Source organism: Macaca mulatta, chromosome 18 (assembly GCF_049350105.2).
Source record: "Macaca mulatta isolate MMU2019108-1 chromosome 18, T2T-MMU8v2.0, whole genome shotgun sequence".
NCBI classification, from domain to species: Eukaryota; Metazoa; Chordata; class Mammalia; order Primates; family Cercopithecidae; genus Macaca; species Macaca mulatta.
This window is the reverse complement of record NC_133423.1, coordinates 77,864,182-77,883,547: the sequence shown is the minus strand read 5'-3', so window position 1 is coordinate 77,883,547 and position 19,366 is coordinate 77,864,182. Positions and strand designations below refer to the sequence as shown.

Here is a 19,366-nt window from a genome sequence, read left to right as displayed (position 1 = left end):
TTTCCAGATAACATGATGCAGGATTATTTTCGTATGCAGTACACAGTGCACCCTTCTTCAATAATATCTGGACCCAAACAAAGTTGGATATGAATAATGGCCTACAAAAAGGCCTCGGCTCTGCATGAGGCTATGTAATGGATATTAAAGGAAACACTTCTACTACAATACTGACTCAGACAAGCATTCTTGTGACCTGGTCTGGAGAACAAAGAAAATGAACATACCAGAATATCTACAGATCACTTCAGATGTTCTGACCCCTGCTTAAGCCACAGAGTTAGCCAGCGCTCTGCTTACACATGTGAAGTGGTGATTCTGTAAGAGGAAGGGAGGAATACCCTGAAAAAGTATAGTCTTCCAAATCCAACAGAATGAACTGCTGTGATAGCCTGATATTCCCTAATATCAGATAATCTATTATTCACAGTACCACTGAGGTATTCAGGAAAGTCAGATAAAAACATTTCCAGACAGTCACTCATAAAGGTCTTTAAAAGAGAATAAAAGAGCAAAATCAACTCTAATCAAGATGCACTAATGCTCATTAGTCACACGTAACCCTCCCTAGTGCCCAGTATTAAGTAAAATACCTGTTGAAAATCCTCAGTAATTCCATGAGAAATCCTATAGGTATTATTTACAGATAAGGAAATGAAGGCTTAAAGAGGGTTTGCCACTGGTCTGAAGACACATTGCTGATTAAGAGGAAGAGCTAGGATTCTAACTCAGGCTGTCAGACCTCAGAGCCGGGACTCTCTACCCTGTGCCTTGGGTATTTTCCCATTAGCTACTTGCAGTATTGTTTCCGATGCAGTGACCATTGCTAAAAAGCTGCTTATGAAGGGACAACACGACCAATTTCTTCTCTTCATTACTGAAAGAGGGCACCACAAGAGAATGAAGAAACTCACAGATTTTTAGGGTACAGGAGGCTGCCAGTATATTTTACATGAAACTTGCAGCTCATTAAGAAACTGTCAGTTATTTCATGTCATCACTGCACTAATTTAGAGATGTGAACATGCCAACTTCATGGAAAAAAATCCTAGAGAAAGGTCGATACAGCTAATCAAATGATTGTGAATGAGTTATACACATCTCCAGACTACACCAATCCTTACTTGATTTCTAAAGGGCAAAACTTTCTCAAGTTTGGAGTTAATCTTCTGAGAATATTGGAAAAAACCAAGAGTCAATGGCTTAGCTAGTGCCTAGGGGAACCACCCTAAAGAATGGCTGGCAATCATATTGATAAGGGCTCCGTAAATACCTATGTCCAATCAGAGTCCCCACCAGATTGGAAAAATGCTAAGGAGGGTCAGACCTTCAAAGCCAATGGTGTTCTTGGGTATTTTCCTTCATACTCTGTCAATATCTTTCTACTTGAAGCAGCCCCAGTCTCTCCCCACAACCTTGTCCATTCTTTTCACTTACAGGCTGAGGGTTCACAACTCTTTTATTCATTCGTTCGTTCATTCATTCATTCATTCATTCATTCATTCACTGAGACAGGGTCTTGCTCTGTTGCCCAGGCTGGAAAGCAGTGGTGCAATCATAGATCACTGCAGCCTTGACCTCCTGGGATCAAGTGATTCTCCCACCGCAGCTTTCCAAGCGACTGGAACTAAAGGTGAACGTTACCAAGACCTGCTCATTTTTAAAAACTTTTTGTAGACATGCGGCCTCACTATGTTGCCCAGGCTGATCTTGAACTCCTGAGCTCAAGTGATCCTCCCACTTCTGCCCTCCAAAGTGCTGGGATTACAGGTGTGAGCCACCGCACCCAGCCTTGCAAATCTTTGGGCTAATTGCTCTTGATCTCTGACTCTTCAGGATGTCAAACTGTGTTCTGCATGTTCTCCTTCACTTGAAACCCATCTCGTCCAAAGCTCACCCCCCTCCTAACTGTAATCCTCTTTCCCAGTCTCAGTAATGGCATCATTATATACTTGTCATTTTTTTTACTACTCCCTCTATATTAGATAGATTCACAAATCCAGGTGAGTCTCCCTTAAAGATAGATTCACAAATCCAGGTGAGTCTCCCTTAAACATATCTCTCAAATACATCTTTTTCTATTTTGTTGTACACCCAGTGTTCAAGTTTATAATATGTCTAGGTGATTGCATCACCTGACTGGTTCCCTAACTCCTCCCATTTTAATATTCTTTACATACCTTGCAAGAGTCATGTTGGCAAAACAAAAAATTTATATGTCATTCTCTTATTAACAATCATTTGATAAAAATTCCCCAATTGTTGGGAGGATGTTCCACACTTGTCAGGTTATATAAAAACTTCTTCACAACCTGCCTCAACTTACCTTTTCAAACTCACCACTATCCCCCACTCCAATCATATATGCTAAAATTCATCCATAATGATCTAATCATGGATCCTTTAAGTTGGCTGCTGAATAGGAGTCAAGGGGGACAAGATATGGCCATTAAGAAAGAGAGCTTTGCAGTTGAACCAATGTGAACTGAATCCCCAGTCTACCACTTACTGATGGAATAACCTATGTACCACTCTGAGACCCCATTTCTCCTTGTCTCAAAAAGGTCATCATCATAACTACATAAGATGTGTTAGCTATTATAATCCTCCTCCTCATCAGGTGTACTTATATCCACTACTTAATATACAGTAAATTATCAAAGAAACACTTTGGGCCAGGAACGGTGGCTCACGCCTATAATCCTGGCACTCTGGGAGGCCAAGGCAGAGGCAGGCAGATCAACTGAGCTCGAGACCAGCCTAGGCAACATGGTGAATCCCATCTCTACAAAAAATACAAAAAAATTAGCTGGGCCTGATGACGTGTGCCTGTAGTCCCAGCTACTGGGGAGGCTGAGGTGGCAGGATGGCTTGAGCCCGGGGGGCAGAGGTTACAGTGAGTTGAGATCACACCACTGCACTCCAGCCTGGGCCACAGAGCCAGACCCTGTCTCAGAAAAACAACAACAAAAAAAGAAACATTTTATAGAAATATATTGTTAGTTTAGGTGTTATCCTGAAAGCTTGTATCCATTACTCTCTGCATTTCTTGAAATGGCAATTTAGGAAGACACTTGAAATAGGTTTGTAGCAATTAAGGAATGTCCTTTCTAGGTTTTCATCGTACCCACTTTTCTAGACCAGTGACTTAGTAATTAATGGAGTACAGAACTTTCTTATAATATATATTTTATTATTTTAGTTACTATGTGTTATATCTCCAAATAAGCTTTTGAGTACAGAAATTTCACCTTATCCTTCTTAACATTGCTATATTACCTAGCCTGACACTAGATCCATGGTAGATCTTCAATAAATATTGAGGTCAGGGTCAGTCAATAGGCTAAAGATAGCTAATCCCCAAGATAAATACCAAACCTTAGAGGGAAGTGTTTGTGATTTTTTTTTAATAAGGATTACACTTTATACAAGGCAAAAAATCATTTTACAATTTCTTTTCTCGTGCTACACAAAACAAAATGCAAATTAGCGTGAACCATAGTCATACAAGTTAAAATTGGGCTTAGAGCAATTAAGCATTTTAATTACAATGTTAATAATCACAGCTTATAACATGGAGGCCTTATTTCTCCAGGCTATCTGAATTACTTGATACCAATAGATATGCACAGTGCTTATAAAAATGTTGACTAATATTTGCCTTTCCAGCTGACTGCAAGTGAAAAAGTCTGTGAGGACGGCCTCTAGTTGGAGACCATCACACAATGCCTCTTTAGGAAAACGTTGTTCCCGTCCAATATCCTGTCTCTATAAATTTGAAAATGTTTCCTCTGATAGCCAAGCTTTGAGGATTTAAGAAATCATGCCCCAAAGTTACTCAGCTTCTTCAGTAAAATTCACAACTATTTACTGAGCGCCTATAGATATAGCTAACAACTATTAGCAGTTACTCATGCCAGCCACTATTCTAAGCACTTACACGTACTAACTCATTTAATCCTTACAGTGACCCCATAAGGTAGGTGCTACTATTCCATTTTACAGGCCTGACAACTGAGGCTTGGAGAGAAAAATTCACTTGCTCACGATTATACCATAATGAGGGGATACAGCTAGGATTTTCACAGAAGCTGTCCATTCCCAGAATCTCTGCTGTCAACCATGCTACCATACAGGCTCGCATAAAATAGAATACAGTAAGCGCTAAGAGTTTTAGACAATGCCTTCAGAAAGTAAAGGAAGGAGAAAGTACTTCCTATTAAAGGTTCAGGGAAGATATCAAGGAGAAGAGTGGGCAGGACTCTGACTGGCAGAGATGGTACAGGCACGACATGCATTCTAGGCAGAAGCCCCCGGCGAGCAAAGCTACATAGCCGCGGAGTCAGGGAATGGGGTGAAATGGATGAGGAGTTTCATGCAACCAGTGATGCAGGAGAAGATACAGGTATAGATTCTTCAGGTGCCACTGGAGATGCTTTTGGGCCTTAACCACTAGGTTGTGAAAAGCCCCTCAAGTTTCTCAACAAGGTACCATGAGTAGACATATTCTTTGGAAAGATTAAAATTTTTTTACAACCTTAGAATTTTTTTTTCTCTGATCATTTACTTACTATTCAAATAATCTACTATGTATATGAATCTAAAAATCAAGAAATTCTCAATTGGGAGAACTAATGGACTAAAACTAACAGGATGAAATTTAATAGGAAGAAATATGAAGTGCAGAAACTTCAGTATATGTTTAGGATGATTTTTTTCCTGGCACGAATACAGGTCATGTGAAAAAACTAGAGATGTTGGCCAACTAAAAGGTCAGTGCAACCCAACAGCAGTACATAAATGCCAATAAAACTAACCGGATGTTAAGTGGCAAAGAAGTATACAAGTATATCACACGAAAAGGAGAGATGATTGTCCTAAATCCAGCAAAACTGGAATTCAGCTCCAGGCACCGTATTTAAAGGAGAATGTTAATAGGAATTACTTCAGAATGCATGGCCAAAGTCAGACCGTCAAGAAGTCATGCTATGTGGGAAAATGCTGAAAGCACTGGAGAAATTTAGAAGGCTCCAGGGATGCAGGATCACAGTCTTCAAAAATTTCAAGAACTGTCTTGGGAAAGAACAATCTATGTAGGCTCAAGATTCAGAAATAGAACCAATGGGCAGATAATACAGTGAATGAATCAAGTAATACTAAAGGCCAGCTCTCCGTTAGAGGTATTTACCTAGTAGCCAACAGAGACTACAGGCTAGCCAAGGAGACAGAAGAATGCATCTAAAAAGAATCCTCACCTCGCTGAGTACGGGAGTGTGCAAATATTAAAGGAAGCATATTGACAACACAGTCTTTAGTGTGAGGGGGGTGGTGAGAGTGCTTTAAGGAAAGGGACGTGGTGTGGGAATTGAGCTGGACTTTGACAGATGGATCAGTTTACAAATCCGAAGTGGTCACGTAATAGCCAAAAAACCCAGATTACTGAGAATCCACTTAGGGCTTAAGAACATATAATAAGTCTCTGTAATACATTCTTTCTCAAACTTCTGCAGTTCATAAGAAGGAATGTGTGTGATTCCTTTCCTTTCTGTAATCACAACAGTACCCTCTGCACACATACACACACACTCCCCCATGATATTTATATATTAATAGAAGAGAAGAATAAGTACCATCTTCTCCTTCAAGAGAAGAGTCGGAAAAGGAAGTAAAAATGGTTTGAGAACAGAGCACATAAGAGCCCCATTAATTAGGAGAAATAGCCTCCTTAGACTGTGCAAAGTCCTGCAGCTACTTCTACCAAAACCTCAGAGTTTTTCTACCACCTATTGACTGAAAAACACAGAGAGCACACTTTGTCATTCATTCTGCATTGTCTGGGAAAGTGCCCAGATCCTGGAGGCAAACAGACTTTGGTCCTCATTCTTGCCCTGAGGCTTAGCTGTATAAACTTGAGCAAAACACTTAACCTCACTGTGCCTCGGTTTCCTTATCTGTATGTTATGGATAATCACTTCCGCCTGGAGTTTTTTGAAGATGAATGAAACGATATTTGTAAAATGCCTTCACACTGAAGGGTGCTGAATAAACAGTAGCACTTAGGGTGCATATGTAGAAGTTTTATTTTGAAATGGGCCCCAAAATGTATGCCCTGCCTTATGAGTAAGGCAGGAGCTGACTCTAAATGAATAACCAGGCAAGACCAAGAGTTCAGATCTCAGGCACAGCCAACAAGGTGCAAGCAAATGGATTTATTCAGCAGTTTCAAACTAGGCTGAATTATGATACTTGTTCAAATAAAAATGTGGATAGAAGACCAGGATTTCAAAGGGATAAATTCAGAGCAGCTCTGGTTTAATCATGGATGAGGATCCAGAGGCCACTCAGTTTCTCTGCTTTCTACCCTGGAACCCTCATCCCCACCTCCTGTGCTTCCCCAAGCCAAGTGAGAAAGCTCCCATGTCAAGTGTTTTATCTCCCGTCTTACCTCCAGCATTCCATAATTCCACTTCCACCATTACCACAAAAACCTACAGATTTCCAGCCATAGATGCCTTGAAACCTCAGGCACCTCTGATACTTTGAAAATTACATCACTTGAAAAGTTTTAAGATGGATTTGTATAATACTTTTAAAAATTATAACATGACTGTTCTTTTCTCTCTCTCTCTCTTTTTGGAGACAGGTCTCATGCTGTTGCCCAGGCTGGAGTGCAGTGGTGTGATAACAGCTCACTGCAGCCTTGCCCTCCCAGGTTCAAGCAATCCTCCCACCTCAGCCTCTCATAGTAGCTGGGACCACAAGGGCATACCATCACGCTCTGCTAATTTTTGTGGGTTTTGTAGAGACGAGGTTTTGCCATGTTGCCCAGGCTGGTCTTGAACTCCTGGGTTCAAGCCATCCACCTGCTTCCAGCTCCCAGAGTGCTGGGATTAGTGGCATTAGCCACCGCACCTGGCTGTGTTTGTATAATATTGATTTCCGCTTACTTCTGTGTCATAGATTAGAAAGCAGTGTGAAGAGATTGAAAGTTCTTATTGGTAAAGGATAGCCACAGACGCGTCTAATTAAAAAAGAGAGTATGCTTTACGGTGCTTTGTTTTGCTCTGTTAAAAAAAAAAAAAAAAAAAAAAGCAACAGCAGCCATGAGAGATGGAACAAATGATAAATCCTGTAGTATTTTAACAAAAAGATACTAGAAGATTCATACCTTCTGAATAATTCAGGGTTGGCAAAGCATGAACTGGAAGACAATGTGTAATATGCTATTATTTTAAAAGAATTGTTTGACATGAACACGTCTATGTGTCTCTATTTTCGTTATATTTGCTCTGAAGCACCTGCCTTGAATATTTCTAAGTTACTGCAGATGTTCTACTCAAGCATTGCAGACACTGGTCAGCTCTTGGGCTTTCCTGCAAACTGCCCTGTGGTTACCAGCTCCACATCTTCAGCATTCCTTTCCAAGTTTATGAAAGCACTATTTGGAATGAGCTCTGCAAAATGTAGAACAGCAAGAAAAACAGGGCAAAAAATCTTGATCACCATCTTCTTACTCTGGAAGTTTCAGATAGCTAAATATCACTTTAGTATATAAATAACTGAAATAGTATGCCTTCTAGACATCTTTTTAAGCAAAATAATTTAAAAAAAGACTGTTCATTTCCCAGTGGTGATTTTTGTGAAGCACTCAGTCGGACTCTTGGGAAGCCTAAGCTAGTGTGATCTGTAGCTAAGCAAGAAATAGCCTTTCCAGGGGCCGGGCGCGGTGGCTCACGCCTGTAATCCCAGCACTTTGGGAGGCCGAGGCGGGCGGATCACAAGGTCAGGAGATCGAGACCACGGTGAAACCCCGTCTCTACTAAAAAAAAAATACAAAAAATTAGCCGGGCGCGGTTGTGGGCGCCTGTAGTCCCAGCTACTCGGGAGGCTGAGGCAGGAGAATGGCGTGAACCCGGGAGGCGGAGCTTGCAGTGAGCCGAGATCGCGCCACTGCACTCCAGCCTGGGCGACAGAGCGAGACTCCGTCTCAAAAAAAAAAAAAAAAAGAAATAGCCTTTCCATGTCTGGCCCCAATTTTACCATGTATCTTCATAAAAAAAAAAGAAAAAAGTTTACATTTTCATGTTCATTTAAATATATCTGACAAGTAGAGAATCGCTTAAGCTAATCTTCATAGCTAACAGAGACAGCTATGTTTACTCTGCTCCCTTCCCTGAGTTTGTTTGGTAAGTGAGATTACCAAAAAAAACTATCATTTGTCACTAAAGTCACCCAACAATGAATGCCCATCTAATTAGCATTTACCTTGCCCAAACACCCCTCTCAATACCCTTTTTCCCCTCTTTTTTTTTTTTTTTTTTTAAAGAGGGAGTCTCATTCGGTCGCCCAGGCTGGAGTACAGTGGTGCGATCTCAGCTCACTGCAGCCTCCGCCTCCTGGGTTCAAGCAATTCTCCTGCCTCAGCCTCCTGAGTAGCTGGGATTACAGGCGTCCACCACCACACCCAGCTAATTTTTATATTTTTAGTAGAGGCGGGGTTTCGCTATGTTGGCCAGGCTGGTCTCGAACTCCTGACCTCAGGTGATCCGCCGACCTCAGCCTCCCAAAGTGCTGAAATTACAGGCGTGAGCCACCGTGCCCGGCCCCTTTTTCCCCTCTTAAATGATCCACAGGCTTCTACATCACTAAGAAACAATTCTCTTTTTCTCAGTCTCTCCTTTCATCTGTTTAGGTGAGTGCCTGGGGTGATTGTTGCAATTTTCTTGATGCAATCCTCTATCTAAGAACGGTCTTACCGCCAGCAGCACTGCACCTTCAGGGAGAGTTGAATGGCTGTGATACTCAAGCCGGTGGCCAGCTGCTGCACCAAGCCTTTACTGTATTAATACTGTACATCTTGACTGAACTGTTTTCATTCTCCACTTTTGGAAAATCTCCACATTCAGTCTGTGTTTACGTCAGCAGCACTGGTTCAAAACACCACCGCTGGGGTTTGAAACAGGCATTAAAACACATTCCTGCACATGGCTCATCTGGAGTCAGGAGGAGGCCTTCCAGTAAATCCTTACTTCACTTTGTCATTCTACTTATCGTAGAAAGGTATTGATTTCCTTTTAGCTCATCGCAGGGGCTATTTTAGCTCATCTCAGGGGCTATATTGTTATTTTTTTTCCTAAAACTTCAGCCAGAAACTTGTCTTTAGAACCTTGTATTACTGTGCCCATTGTCTTCAGGATTCCTTATCAGTAAAAGTTTCTACTTGCTTGGGCAGGCTAAGTGTTGTTCGTTTTCCCACTGTTTTTCCCCACTGCAGCTTTAAGATCATAAAAATGAAGTCCTTTGTTTGTATTTTCAAATCTAAACATGAGTCCTATCTTGTTAAACTTGTCTTTAATTAGTGCAGCTGATCTTCAATTAATCCCTTGGCTCAGAGTTTAACAAGGGCCTCACAAGATTTGTCTGTAAAAGACAGGCACACGTACAAAGTGGGCATGGGAGAGGAGCAGTAATTACACATAGCAGCTATCAAAAAGAAACCACAGAATGTGAAACAATTTCTAAATATCATGCAAATTCATTATTACTTAGGAGATTTAAAGTCAAAGAAAGTCTCCCTATTTAGTAATCATCATCAAAGCATGTGTAAAATTGTATTACTTTCACAAATGAACACATCCAGCGAATGTCACATCCGAAGCATCACGTGGCCTATCATTGCCCTTGGTTTTGCTTACACCACCTGAAATCTGAGGTAAAATTAAAAACAAACAAACAAAAAGCTCTCACCCCTTCCTCCCCACACTATGAAAACAAGCAATATTTCATCGAAGGCTTCCTTAACACACTCTAAACCAATCTAAAAAGTTCAACAGAGTCAAACAAGACTTGACTTTTGAATACAAAATGCTCTAGTAAAAACACTTAAGAACAATAAGGAAACTATAAACACAGCTTTGTAAATATAAAAGATGACACTGCTCAAGTAAAAGGAATCCATAATGCTCTGATGCAGGTGATTGGAATCTAATTGTAAAAAGCAAATTCACATAAACAGCAAGACCACCTCTCTTAATGCTCCTCCTCTCCAACCAAACCCAACACAAACGACAAGAACAAGAACAAAAATGAAATAGAAGACAAACAAGGAGTCATTGACAACGTAGCTGTATATATGACAATGCTTTACAAATTAAACATGAAAAGAGGTTAATCGATATTATGGAAGCCTTTCTGGGAAGAGCACACATTTGTATTTCCCGAAGAAGAGCCTCTGCGTGCTATTGATCAGACTAATTAGGTCCTTGGTTTTGAGACTACACTAACACAGGTGCTAATTAATCTCTAAGAAGGTGCTTAAGGGAGGGGTAGATAGAGGCCACAGAAAGACCAGAAGAAATGGATAGATGCAGGTCACACAATCCCCCAGCAAACCTCTTTCCTGTAGAACTCCTTCCCCACCCATCCATCTCCTGTTGGACCAGGGCCACACACAGCCACTTCTGGTGGGTGCCCTCTGTCCCAGCGCTGACAGCAAGAGGAAAGGCTTAGTAAGTCTGCCTACAGACGTGCATTAATTCCATTAAAGAATAGAATAGCTTGCTTGGCTAATGAGCTCTATCTACCTCAGTAGATTTTTCTAAAATTAGGTAATTAACTGGAAAGATTGGGTTAAAGTCTCCAGCACACAAACAGAAATAGGAATCAAAAGACTTCTAAGCAATTCATTTTTACCTATCTATTAAGAACACATTTTAACTAGTCCTCTCAAATTACTGACAGGACTTAACTTCTATATTTGAGGTTTAAAAATCCATATCCATACCACAAAAAAATCTGCTTTGATAGGTTAAAAAATGGCAATTTACTATCGATATGCCGCACCTATAAACTAATAATAAAACTATAAGCCCCTAAAAATAGTTTAAAAAGAAAATAAGCTATCACAGCTATCTGTGCCTTCCTTTCTCTTTTAAATAAAAGAAAGACCCAGTCTGCAGAAAGAAGTCTGTGGCTGAAGTTATTAAGAAGTGCTTAGAACCTTACCTTTTAGCAGGTTAAAAATCTCAGGGATGATATTCTGGAGGAAGACCCACAAAACCCCTCTGCAAGGGTGTCTCCCCATGGTCCAAAGGCAGGGAAGCCATCCCCAACTCACATTCAGCACCCCACACACATTAAAGTTGCTTCAACCAGAACAGGACAGTGCTGACCGCCTCCAGCCCTGCAGGGCCAGAAACAAAGAGCAATGGAGTTTCTTCACTAAGCAGAGAACTAATTCCACTGCACAGTAGCTATTTAAGGAGGTGGTGCCTGTGGGACAAATGCTGCCTGGAGCCTTCCTGTTTGTGTCTCAGCTGAAACTTCTATCCATTTCCTAAGGAAGACTGCAAAGTGTAATCAGCCTCAAGAAGGCTGAGATTAATAGAAACCCAAGCAGCATGTGAAGACAATTTTTACAGTTTTTCCTTCCTTCTTTTCTCCACTTAACAAATGTGGAGCTTTATTCAAAAGTCAAAAGCAAAAACCATAACTGTTGTGATTGCAAAAAGTTTTCCTATTCACAAAAGACTTTTTAACCTGAAATGTAGAGAGGAAAGAATTCATGGATGATTAATTCAATACATATCAAGCAGCAATGCCAAGAAAAACCACGCAACTTATGGTCAGAAGGCAAGGGTCTGATTAAAAAAACTTTGCCATTTACTAGCTTTGAGCCCTTCCAAAATTCACAGATTCTCTTTGGGCCTCAGATTTTCCATCTGAATAAATGGCATTAATAATACGCACTTTACAAAGCTATTATGAGAACTACGTAAGATGACTGTAAAAGACCCTACACTTGGCCTTCTAAAAAGATCATGCTATTATTATACCGCATTATCTGATTTTCCACCTGCTGTCACACAATATCAGACATTAGTAAAAGGAGCTAATTTATTTCCTCTGTTCTCTCCAAAATTGCATTATGTATGCATCTGTTGCTTGTGTACTGTCTGACTTCCTCACTGGCACCTAGGTCGCAGGTGGAACAGAAACTTCATTTGCTATGCTGATTTACCAGTACCAAGACCTGTTCCTGGCATATATTAACATACAATAAATATTTGCTAAATGAATGAATGAATAAATGCATAATTTCAGACAAAGTCAAGTACAGCATTCCACACACAGTAAAACTCAAACAAATACATATTTAATTAGTGAATGAATACAGATGCTTCTTGACTTATGGAGTTATGTCCAGATAAAACCATCACAATCCCAGCACTTTGGGAGGCTGAGGCGGGTGGATCACCTGAGGTCAGGAGTTCTAGCACAGCCTAGCCAACATGGTGAAAACCCATCTCTACTAATAACACAAAAATTAGCTGAGTGTGGCGATGCATGCCTATAATCCCAGCTATCTGGGAGAAGTCTGAGGCAGGAGAATTGCTTGAACCCGGGAGGTGCAGGTGGATGTTGCAGTGAGCTGAGATTGTGCCACTGCACTCTAGCATGGGCAACAAGAGCGAAACTCCTTCTCCAAAACAAGAAAAAAGAAAAAAGAAAACCATCACAAATTGAAAATACTGTCAAATAAGTCGAAAATGCATTGAATAAACCCAACCTACAGAGCATCACAGCTCAGCCTAGCCTACCATAAACGTGCTCATTATCTTAAATTATCGTACAGTTGGGTAAAATCCTCTAACATAAAGTTTATTTTATAATAAAGTGTTGAATATCTCATGTAATGTATTCAATACTGTACTGAGAGTGAGAAACAGAATGGTTGAATGGGCACTCAAAGTACGGTCTCTACTGAATACGTATCACTTTTGCACGATTGTAAAGTCAAAAGATTGTAAGTTGAACCATCCTAAGTCAGGAACTGTCTGTACAGTTTTTCTATGGAGAAACATCCCAGGGAAAATGCAACGTAGTCAACTTTAAGCCAAGTTGGAGCTCCTGAAAACAAATGTAATAAATACGACCTTACATTCTGTTAGAGCACCCAGTTGAAACATACTATTAAGATGGTTAATGTACAAGTGAACTTCATGGAGTGTGAATATTAGGTACAACATTTAGTATGAATTAATTCACTGAAACAATTTAGCTTAGTTTAAAGTATACCTAAAGTCCTTTTTTGGGCTTGTTTCCCTTAAAAATGAAAACACCCACTGCCCTTTAAGTCCTAGCTTGGTGGCAGTGGGATTCATTAATGGTTTTGTGGGGTTTTTTGGATTTGAGAGGATTTTGTACTGATACATAATATTTTACATATTTATGGGGTACATGTGATATTTTGTTACATGCATAGAATGTGTAATGATCAGCTCGGTATCTGAGGTATCTACTACTTTGAATTTTATCATTTCTATGTTTCCTCTCTTCCAGCTAGTCACCCGAATATGCTGTTGAACAGCAGTCCTAACCTTTTATCTAACTACATAAAGAGCATTATCCAGACAAGGAAAATGACATGTGTTCTCTTGTTGTTGTTAAGATCCAACTACTAATATTTAACATAAAAACGTACTGGGCAACAGGATAGTCTCAAGGATTGGAAACAACATATGGTATTTAGTGTTGGGCCTTCACATTATTGCTTGAATCCAGTTCAGGTCACTAGGGACCACAAATCAATTTCTTGATGAATGTTCATTAATCTATTATGTGTAACGAAGGAAGTGATTTTAGTGGTTATTTGTCCATTTTATAAAATTACCAAGAGATGAAAGATCCCAAATCTCAAAAGATCACGTGAAACATAATTCCCTCTCACTTCTAAGGAGTGCTCTTGCTTTGCTTGTGAAATACGAACCTCCCCATCTCTCTTTTCCTCCCTACCCTCTCTTGGCTCCCACATTTTAGACAGGACAAGAACGATCTTACCACAGATCTTTTTGTGAGCATTAATAATTGAAAATAAAGATTTAGGTCAGGCACAGTGGCTTATAACTGTAACCCCAGCACTTTAGGAGGCTAAGGCATGGGGATTTAATTGAACTCAAGAGTTTGAGACCAGTCTGGGCAACACAGTGAGATACCCCCCTCATCTCTACAAAAAATCTAAAAATTAACGGGGTGTGGTTGTGCACACCCATAGTCCTAGCTATCCAGGAGGCTGGGGCAGGAGGATTGCTTGAGCCCAGGAGAACAAGGCTACAGTAGCCATGATCATACCACTGCACTCCAGCCTGGGTGACAGAGCAAAACCCTGTCTCAAAAATAAAAATAAAACAAAACAAAAAAAGATTTAAAGTTGCTCACTCTGAGTGAAGTCATTTTAGTTCCAAAATACGGAGAAGAGTTTCATAATTATTGAACCTGAAAGTTACAGATTGGGGTGGATGAAAAAGAATCTCTAAGAACAGAGTGTGGTCAAATAAAAACAAATGGTTGACTTTCACAAGTCTTCATTCTCTTTATATTTTTCTGAATTCAAGGTTTCAGACACTGGGGCAATGTGGTTCCCCACCCCCTACCTCCCACCTCTTCCCTCTCCCCCTCACTCAGCTGCCCAAGAGCTGGAGGCACTTTTTAATTGAATAATTAAAGATTCTAAAGAAGTCTGATATCGATTTTTTTAACAGCTTCCAGCAGCCAGGCTTTCTCACCTTACAAGTAGCCTCTGGCCTGACAAATACCAGTCTATGCGGAGCAAGAGAGCTCAGCTGTAGAAGGTTATCTGATGCAGCTTAAATGCTGCCTGTGACAAGCACGTTTGACCCCAGGGGAAGGTGGGGATGAATTGTGGAAACTGCCATCCAATAGTCAAGTCTTTTTTCTTCATCTAATGTAAGAACACTTTGGAAGCACCCAGAAGCTCTGACATCCGACCCTGGGGATGCCAATGCACCAGTCAGCTTTTTCCTGTAGAAGTGCTTCATTGTCCAGATTACTGACAGATTTAATCAAGACAGTACTGCATATTTGGTTCACAAACAAAAGGATAACTTCAAGTTACTGATTATAGGGTCTTGTGCTATTTCTATCCTTATTTGAGCCCATATATCATATTTTAATAAATATTTATCTAATGCTACAGAAAACACAAAAATCAGTCTTGTAAGAGAAGATCATTTATGTCCATGACTAAAAGGAACAAATATCATAGAACACATTATCCCAAAGCCTGCAATTACTGCTTATGTACACTTTGCAACAGAATAAAAATGAGTTTTTCCTTGTTGCCATCTGTTGTTTTATAGAAGGATAGCTAATTTCCTATCAGCTAATTCCAGTAACTATGATTTGTTAGGAATAAAAATAAGACAAAGTTACCTTGAAAGGAAAATATTCTCGATAAGGAAATATTTTGATGGCAAGTTAATTCTAAGAGTTTAGGGCTATTTGTTTTCCAAAATAAATAATAAAGGAGACATTTCTTCCCCCTTTTCTCTTTCTAAATTGTTGTGCGCAAGCTAATGCTGTGAAGACACAAGATGTGTAAGTACAGGGTTCCTATTCTCAATCAATTCATAAACTACAAAGACAGACACAGAAAAAACTATAGTACAAAGGTAGTGTGAAATACAAGACAGAAAGATAGCCTAACATCAGGAATGTGGAGCACGAAATGAAAAGGACATGGGTGCAAATCCTGGCTTTGGCACAACGTAGGTGCATGATCTTGAGCAAATTTCTTAATCTTTCTAAGTCTCGCTTTCCTCATGAATAAAATAGAGATCATACCATTACCTACCTCAGTGGGTCACAGTGAAAATTAAATGAGTTTATGAATGCAAATCCCTTAACAGAGTTCCTCGCTTTTGGAAGTCCTAAATAAAGAGCATTGATACAGAAGAAAAAGATTAAAGAAATATTTAAATTGCCATGGACATGCAAAGGAGAAAGAAAATTCACATCCATAAATGAAATGATAGATATGGAGCCCCAGTTAGGAAATTACGTTCTTCGAATAGTTTGGATGTACAGGTTGTCCCTGACTTATATTCCTTATGTGTGAAATATGACTGGGAAACAGGACCTGGGAGGAGCAGGAGCCACAGCAACCCCTCACCTTCCAGTTGTCAGATCTCCTTCCTATCTGGGATGCCCAACTATGGTCCTGTGTCTGGTATCAGTCTGTGTCAGTCCAGGGCACAATCAACGGCCCTGGAGTCTCTTCTCAAAAAGTTGCTTCTCTCTCAACTCTAAAGAGGGTCTTAAGGGCTACCTTAATGTCTAGAAGGAAACACCCAGAATATTTATAAAAGCTGAAATTGTTTCTGGCCATAATGGATTGACTGATATTAGATTAGCCTTGCCACCATAAATAACTAGATAACTACATAAACTACATAAAAAAACTGTTTATAGACATCGGATGAGAGGAAGCACAACAGAAGATGTGATGCCTGAGAGAAGGGGAATGGTGAGTGAGTCCTACAGGCATCCTAGCTTTCCAGCTGGATGAACGGCTCAGACGAGCTGTACAGCAAGGGGAAGCCAAGAACACTGGGGTATCACTGAGTTAAGGGGACATAGAACAGAGTTCAGGGAGGCTAAGGCAGATGGAATTTGGTAGAAAAAGTACCTGACAGGAAGAAGTTATAGAGACAAAGAGCTCAGTTAATCCATATGGGTTTCCTTGAGTTTGTTGCTAAATATTAAGTCACTCATATGCAGGGTCAACTTCAGAGAGCAGCCCCTGACCCCCCCAAAAAAAAGATCTTCTATAAGTTAAGCAATTCCCAGAGCTCCTAAACGGCTGGGAGGCATTTGACCTTGGACCAATCAGAATAGAAAGTCTTTGTTGAGAACCTGGGGTTTTAGTGAAAACCCCAGAAGTCTCTCACTTTAGTGAAACTAAATCAGCCTAAGGAAAGTCTACTCTAGACCTCCCTTAACAAAACTTTAAAAGAAAGGCAATAAAACTTTGCATTGAACAACAACAAAATAACAAGTCCAGCATTCACTGAAAAACTACATACGTGCAAAGAAGCAAGAAAATGAGGCACAAAAACAGACTCAGAAATGACAGAGTCGAGAGTAGTGGAATTAGCACACAAGGACATAAAAAGAGAAATCATAAATATGCTCAACTATTTAAGGACTTAAAAAGAAAAATAAGAGGAGAGAAATGGGAGATAAGAAAATAAAACTTTCTAGAAATGAACAAAATATCTGAAATGAAAAATATACTAGATAGAATTATCAGCACATTAATCCACTGCAGAACAAGAGACCAATAAATTTGGAGACAAAATATGGAAAATACTCAAACTGAAACACACGAGGAACAAGTGTTTGGAAAAATTGAATAGAGTCTGAGTGACCTGTGGGATGACATGGAGTAGTCCAACATATGTGGTACTGGAGTGCTAGGATGGGGATTGGGAGGGGGAACTGATTTAAAGAAATAATGACTGAAAATTTTCCCAGTTTGTTGAAAACTATAGATCACAAGTTCAAGAAACTCAGTGAACACGAAGAAAGATAACACAAAACCAGACAGGCATATAATGATGTAATTGCTGAAAAACAGGATAAAGAGAAAATATTGACAGCAGCAGAGTAGGAAAAAACAGACATATTACATACAGAAGAACAAAGATAAAAATAACTGCAAACTTCTTGTCAGGAACAACACAAGCTAAAAGCAGTAGAGCAACATCTTTAAAGTGTTAAAAGAAAAAAATGATCAACCTAAAATTCCATATCCAGTGAAGTTATCCTTCATAAAAGAAGACTAGATAAATACTTTTTTAGACAAACAAAAGCACAGAGCCAGCCAATCTGCACTAGAAAAAAAATACTAGAATGTAAAATTTTTCAAGCAGAAAGAAAATATTACCAGATGGAAACTTGGACCTCTACAAGAGAATAAAAATATGGGGAATTGTAAACATGTGGGTACATATAAAAGAAATTATTTTCTTATTTTGATTTCTTTAAAATAAAATTGACTGTATGAAACAAAAATAATAATGTATTTTAAGGCTTATGACATATGTAATAAATAAAATATATGATAGCAGCAAAAAGGGGAGGAAGAAAAAATGAAAGCAAAAATCATAAGATTCTTATACACGAAATGATAGCATTATTCAAAGGTGGAATGTGATAAGATAAAGTGTCACGTTGTAAACTCTGCAGCAATCATGAAAAATAATGAACAGAGAGCTAAAAGAGTAGAGATAAAATAAAATACAAAAAAAAAAAAAAAAAAGCAAAACTCAAGTAAACCCAAGCATATATGCTGTCTTCACACTTCATAAAGACATAGGCACAGGAAAAGTAAAGGACAGACCAAGATATGCCATGCAAACGCGAATCATAAGAAAGCTGGGTTGGCCACATCACTCAGACAGGCAGATCTGTGCAGCAGCTTGGGTCCTGCATGAAGCAGTTATCAATACTGAATCAGAGGCTCAGGAAATGTACTGCGGGGAAACAGCCATGAAAGATTAAGGTAAGTGGGAGTCACACTGGGTACAGAAAAGCCTTCAAACATGACTGCAGATCTGAAAACCATGATCAGAGAATGGGAAAAAGACTTGAGTAGGAAGAGTCTGGGACTGCGGTGTAGGTCCCCAAAAGTCTCAGCCAGGCCTACAGAGATCCCCCAGCTGAAACTGCCCACCAGCGGAGCTGGCATTGGGGCTGTATCGGCCCGGTCTAGTACCATGCTGTGCTCAGTCATGGGCCAGTGGCATCCTGGGGAGAGCAGAGCCACTACAGGAAGACTGGCAGGTCCTGAGGTGTGGCAACTGAGTCTGTGGGCTAAGGATTCCACTCTTTTGGAAAGGAGGTCTTAGCAGCACAACTCTATGGTTGTCACAACTTCAGAAAAAGAACTAGGACTAACGACAAAGAGGGATATTTATTTATGATAAATGATTGAATTCATCAAGAAAACCTAACAATCCTAAATGGGTATGTCCTGAAACACAGTGCTTCAAAGTATTTGAAATAAAAACCCTTCAGAACTGAAAGGAGAGACATATGCACAATTACAGTTGGAGATTTCAACACTCTTCTCTCAGTAAGGGATAGGACAAGTAGACAGAAAATCAGGAAAAATAAAGAAAACAAACAATAGCATCAGCCAAATTCACTTAATGGATCTTCATAGACTACTTTCATCCCAAAGAGTGGACTACACATTCTTTTTTAGGTTCCCAGGGAACATTCCCAAGATAAATCATATGACAAGCCATAAAACAAGTCTCAAGAAATTTTAAAGGACTTAATTCATGCAAAGTATGTTCTTTGACCACAATGGAATTAAATTAGAAATTAATTTTTTAATACCTAGAAAATCCCCAAAGATTGGAAATTAAGCAACACACTTTCAAATATCCAGAAAAGTCAAGGAAGAAATCCCAAAAGAAATTAGAAAATATTTTGAACTCAATAGTAAGAAAACTCCAACAAACCAATATATATGGGATGCAGCTAAAGCAATCCTCAG

General features: G+C 39.7%; 1 protein-coding gene across 3 annotated transcripts in view; it reads right to left on the bottom strand.

The window, feature by feature from the left end:
* The window catches only part of ARHGAP28 (Rho GTPase activating protein 28), a 198,080-nt gene that overhangs the window by 141,320 nt on the left and 37,394 nt on the right, over positions 1-19,366 (bottom strand). Inside the window, exon 1 of one of the 3 annotated variants that reach the window (XM_015121571.3) lies at positions 11,005-11,247. The exons of the other annotated variants lie outside the window; for them this stretch is intronic. The gene's annotated coding sequence lies outside the window, so the exon portion shown is untranslated. Of the gene's footprint in view, positions 1-11,004; positions 11,248-19,366 lie in introns of those variants that run through there. 3 annotated transcript variants of the gene reach the window in all.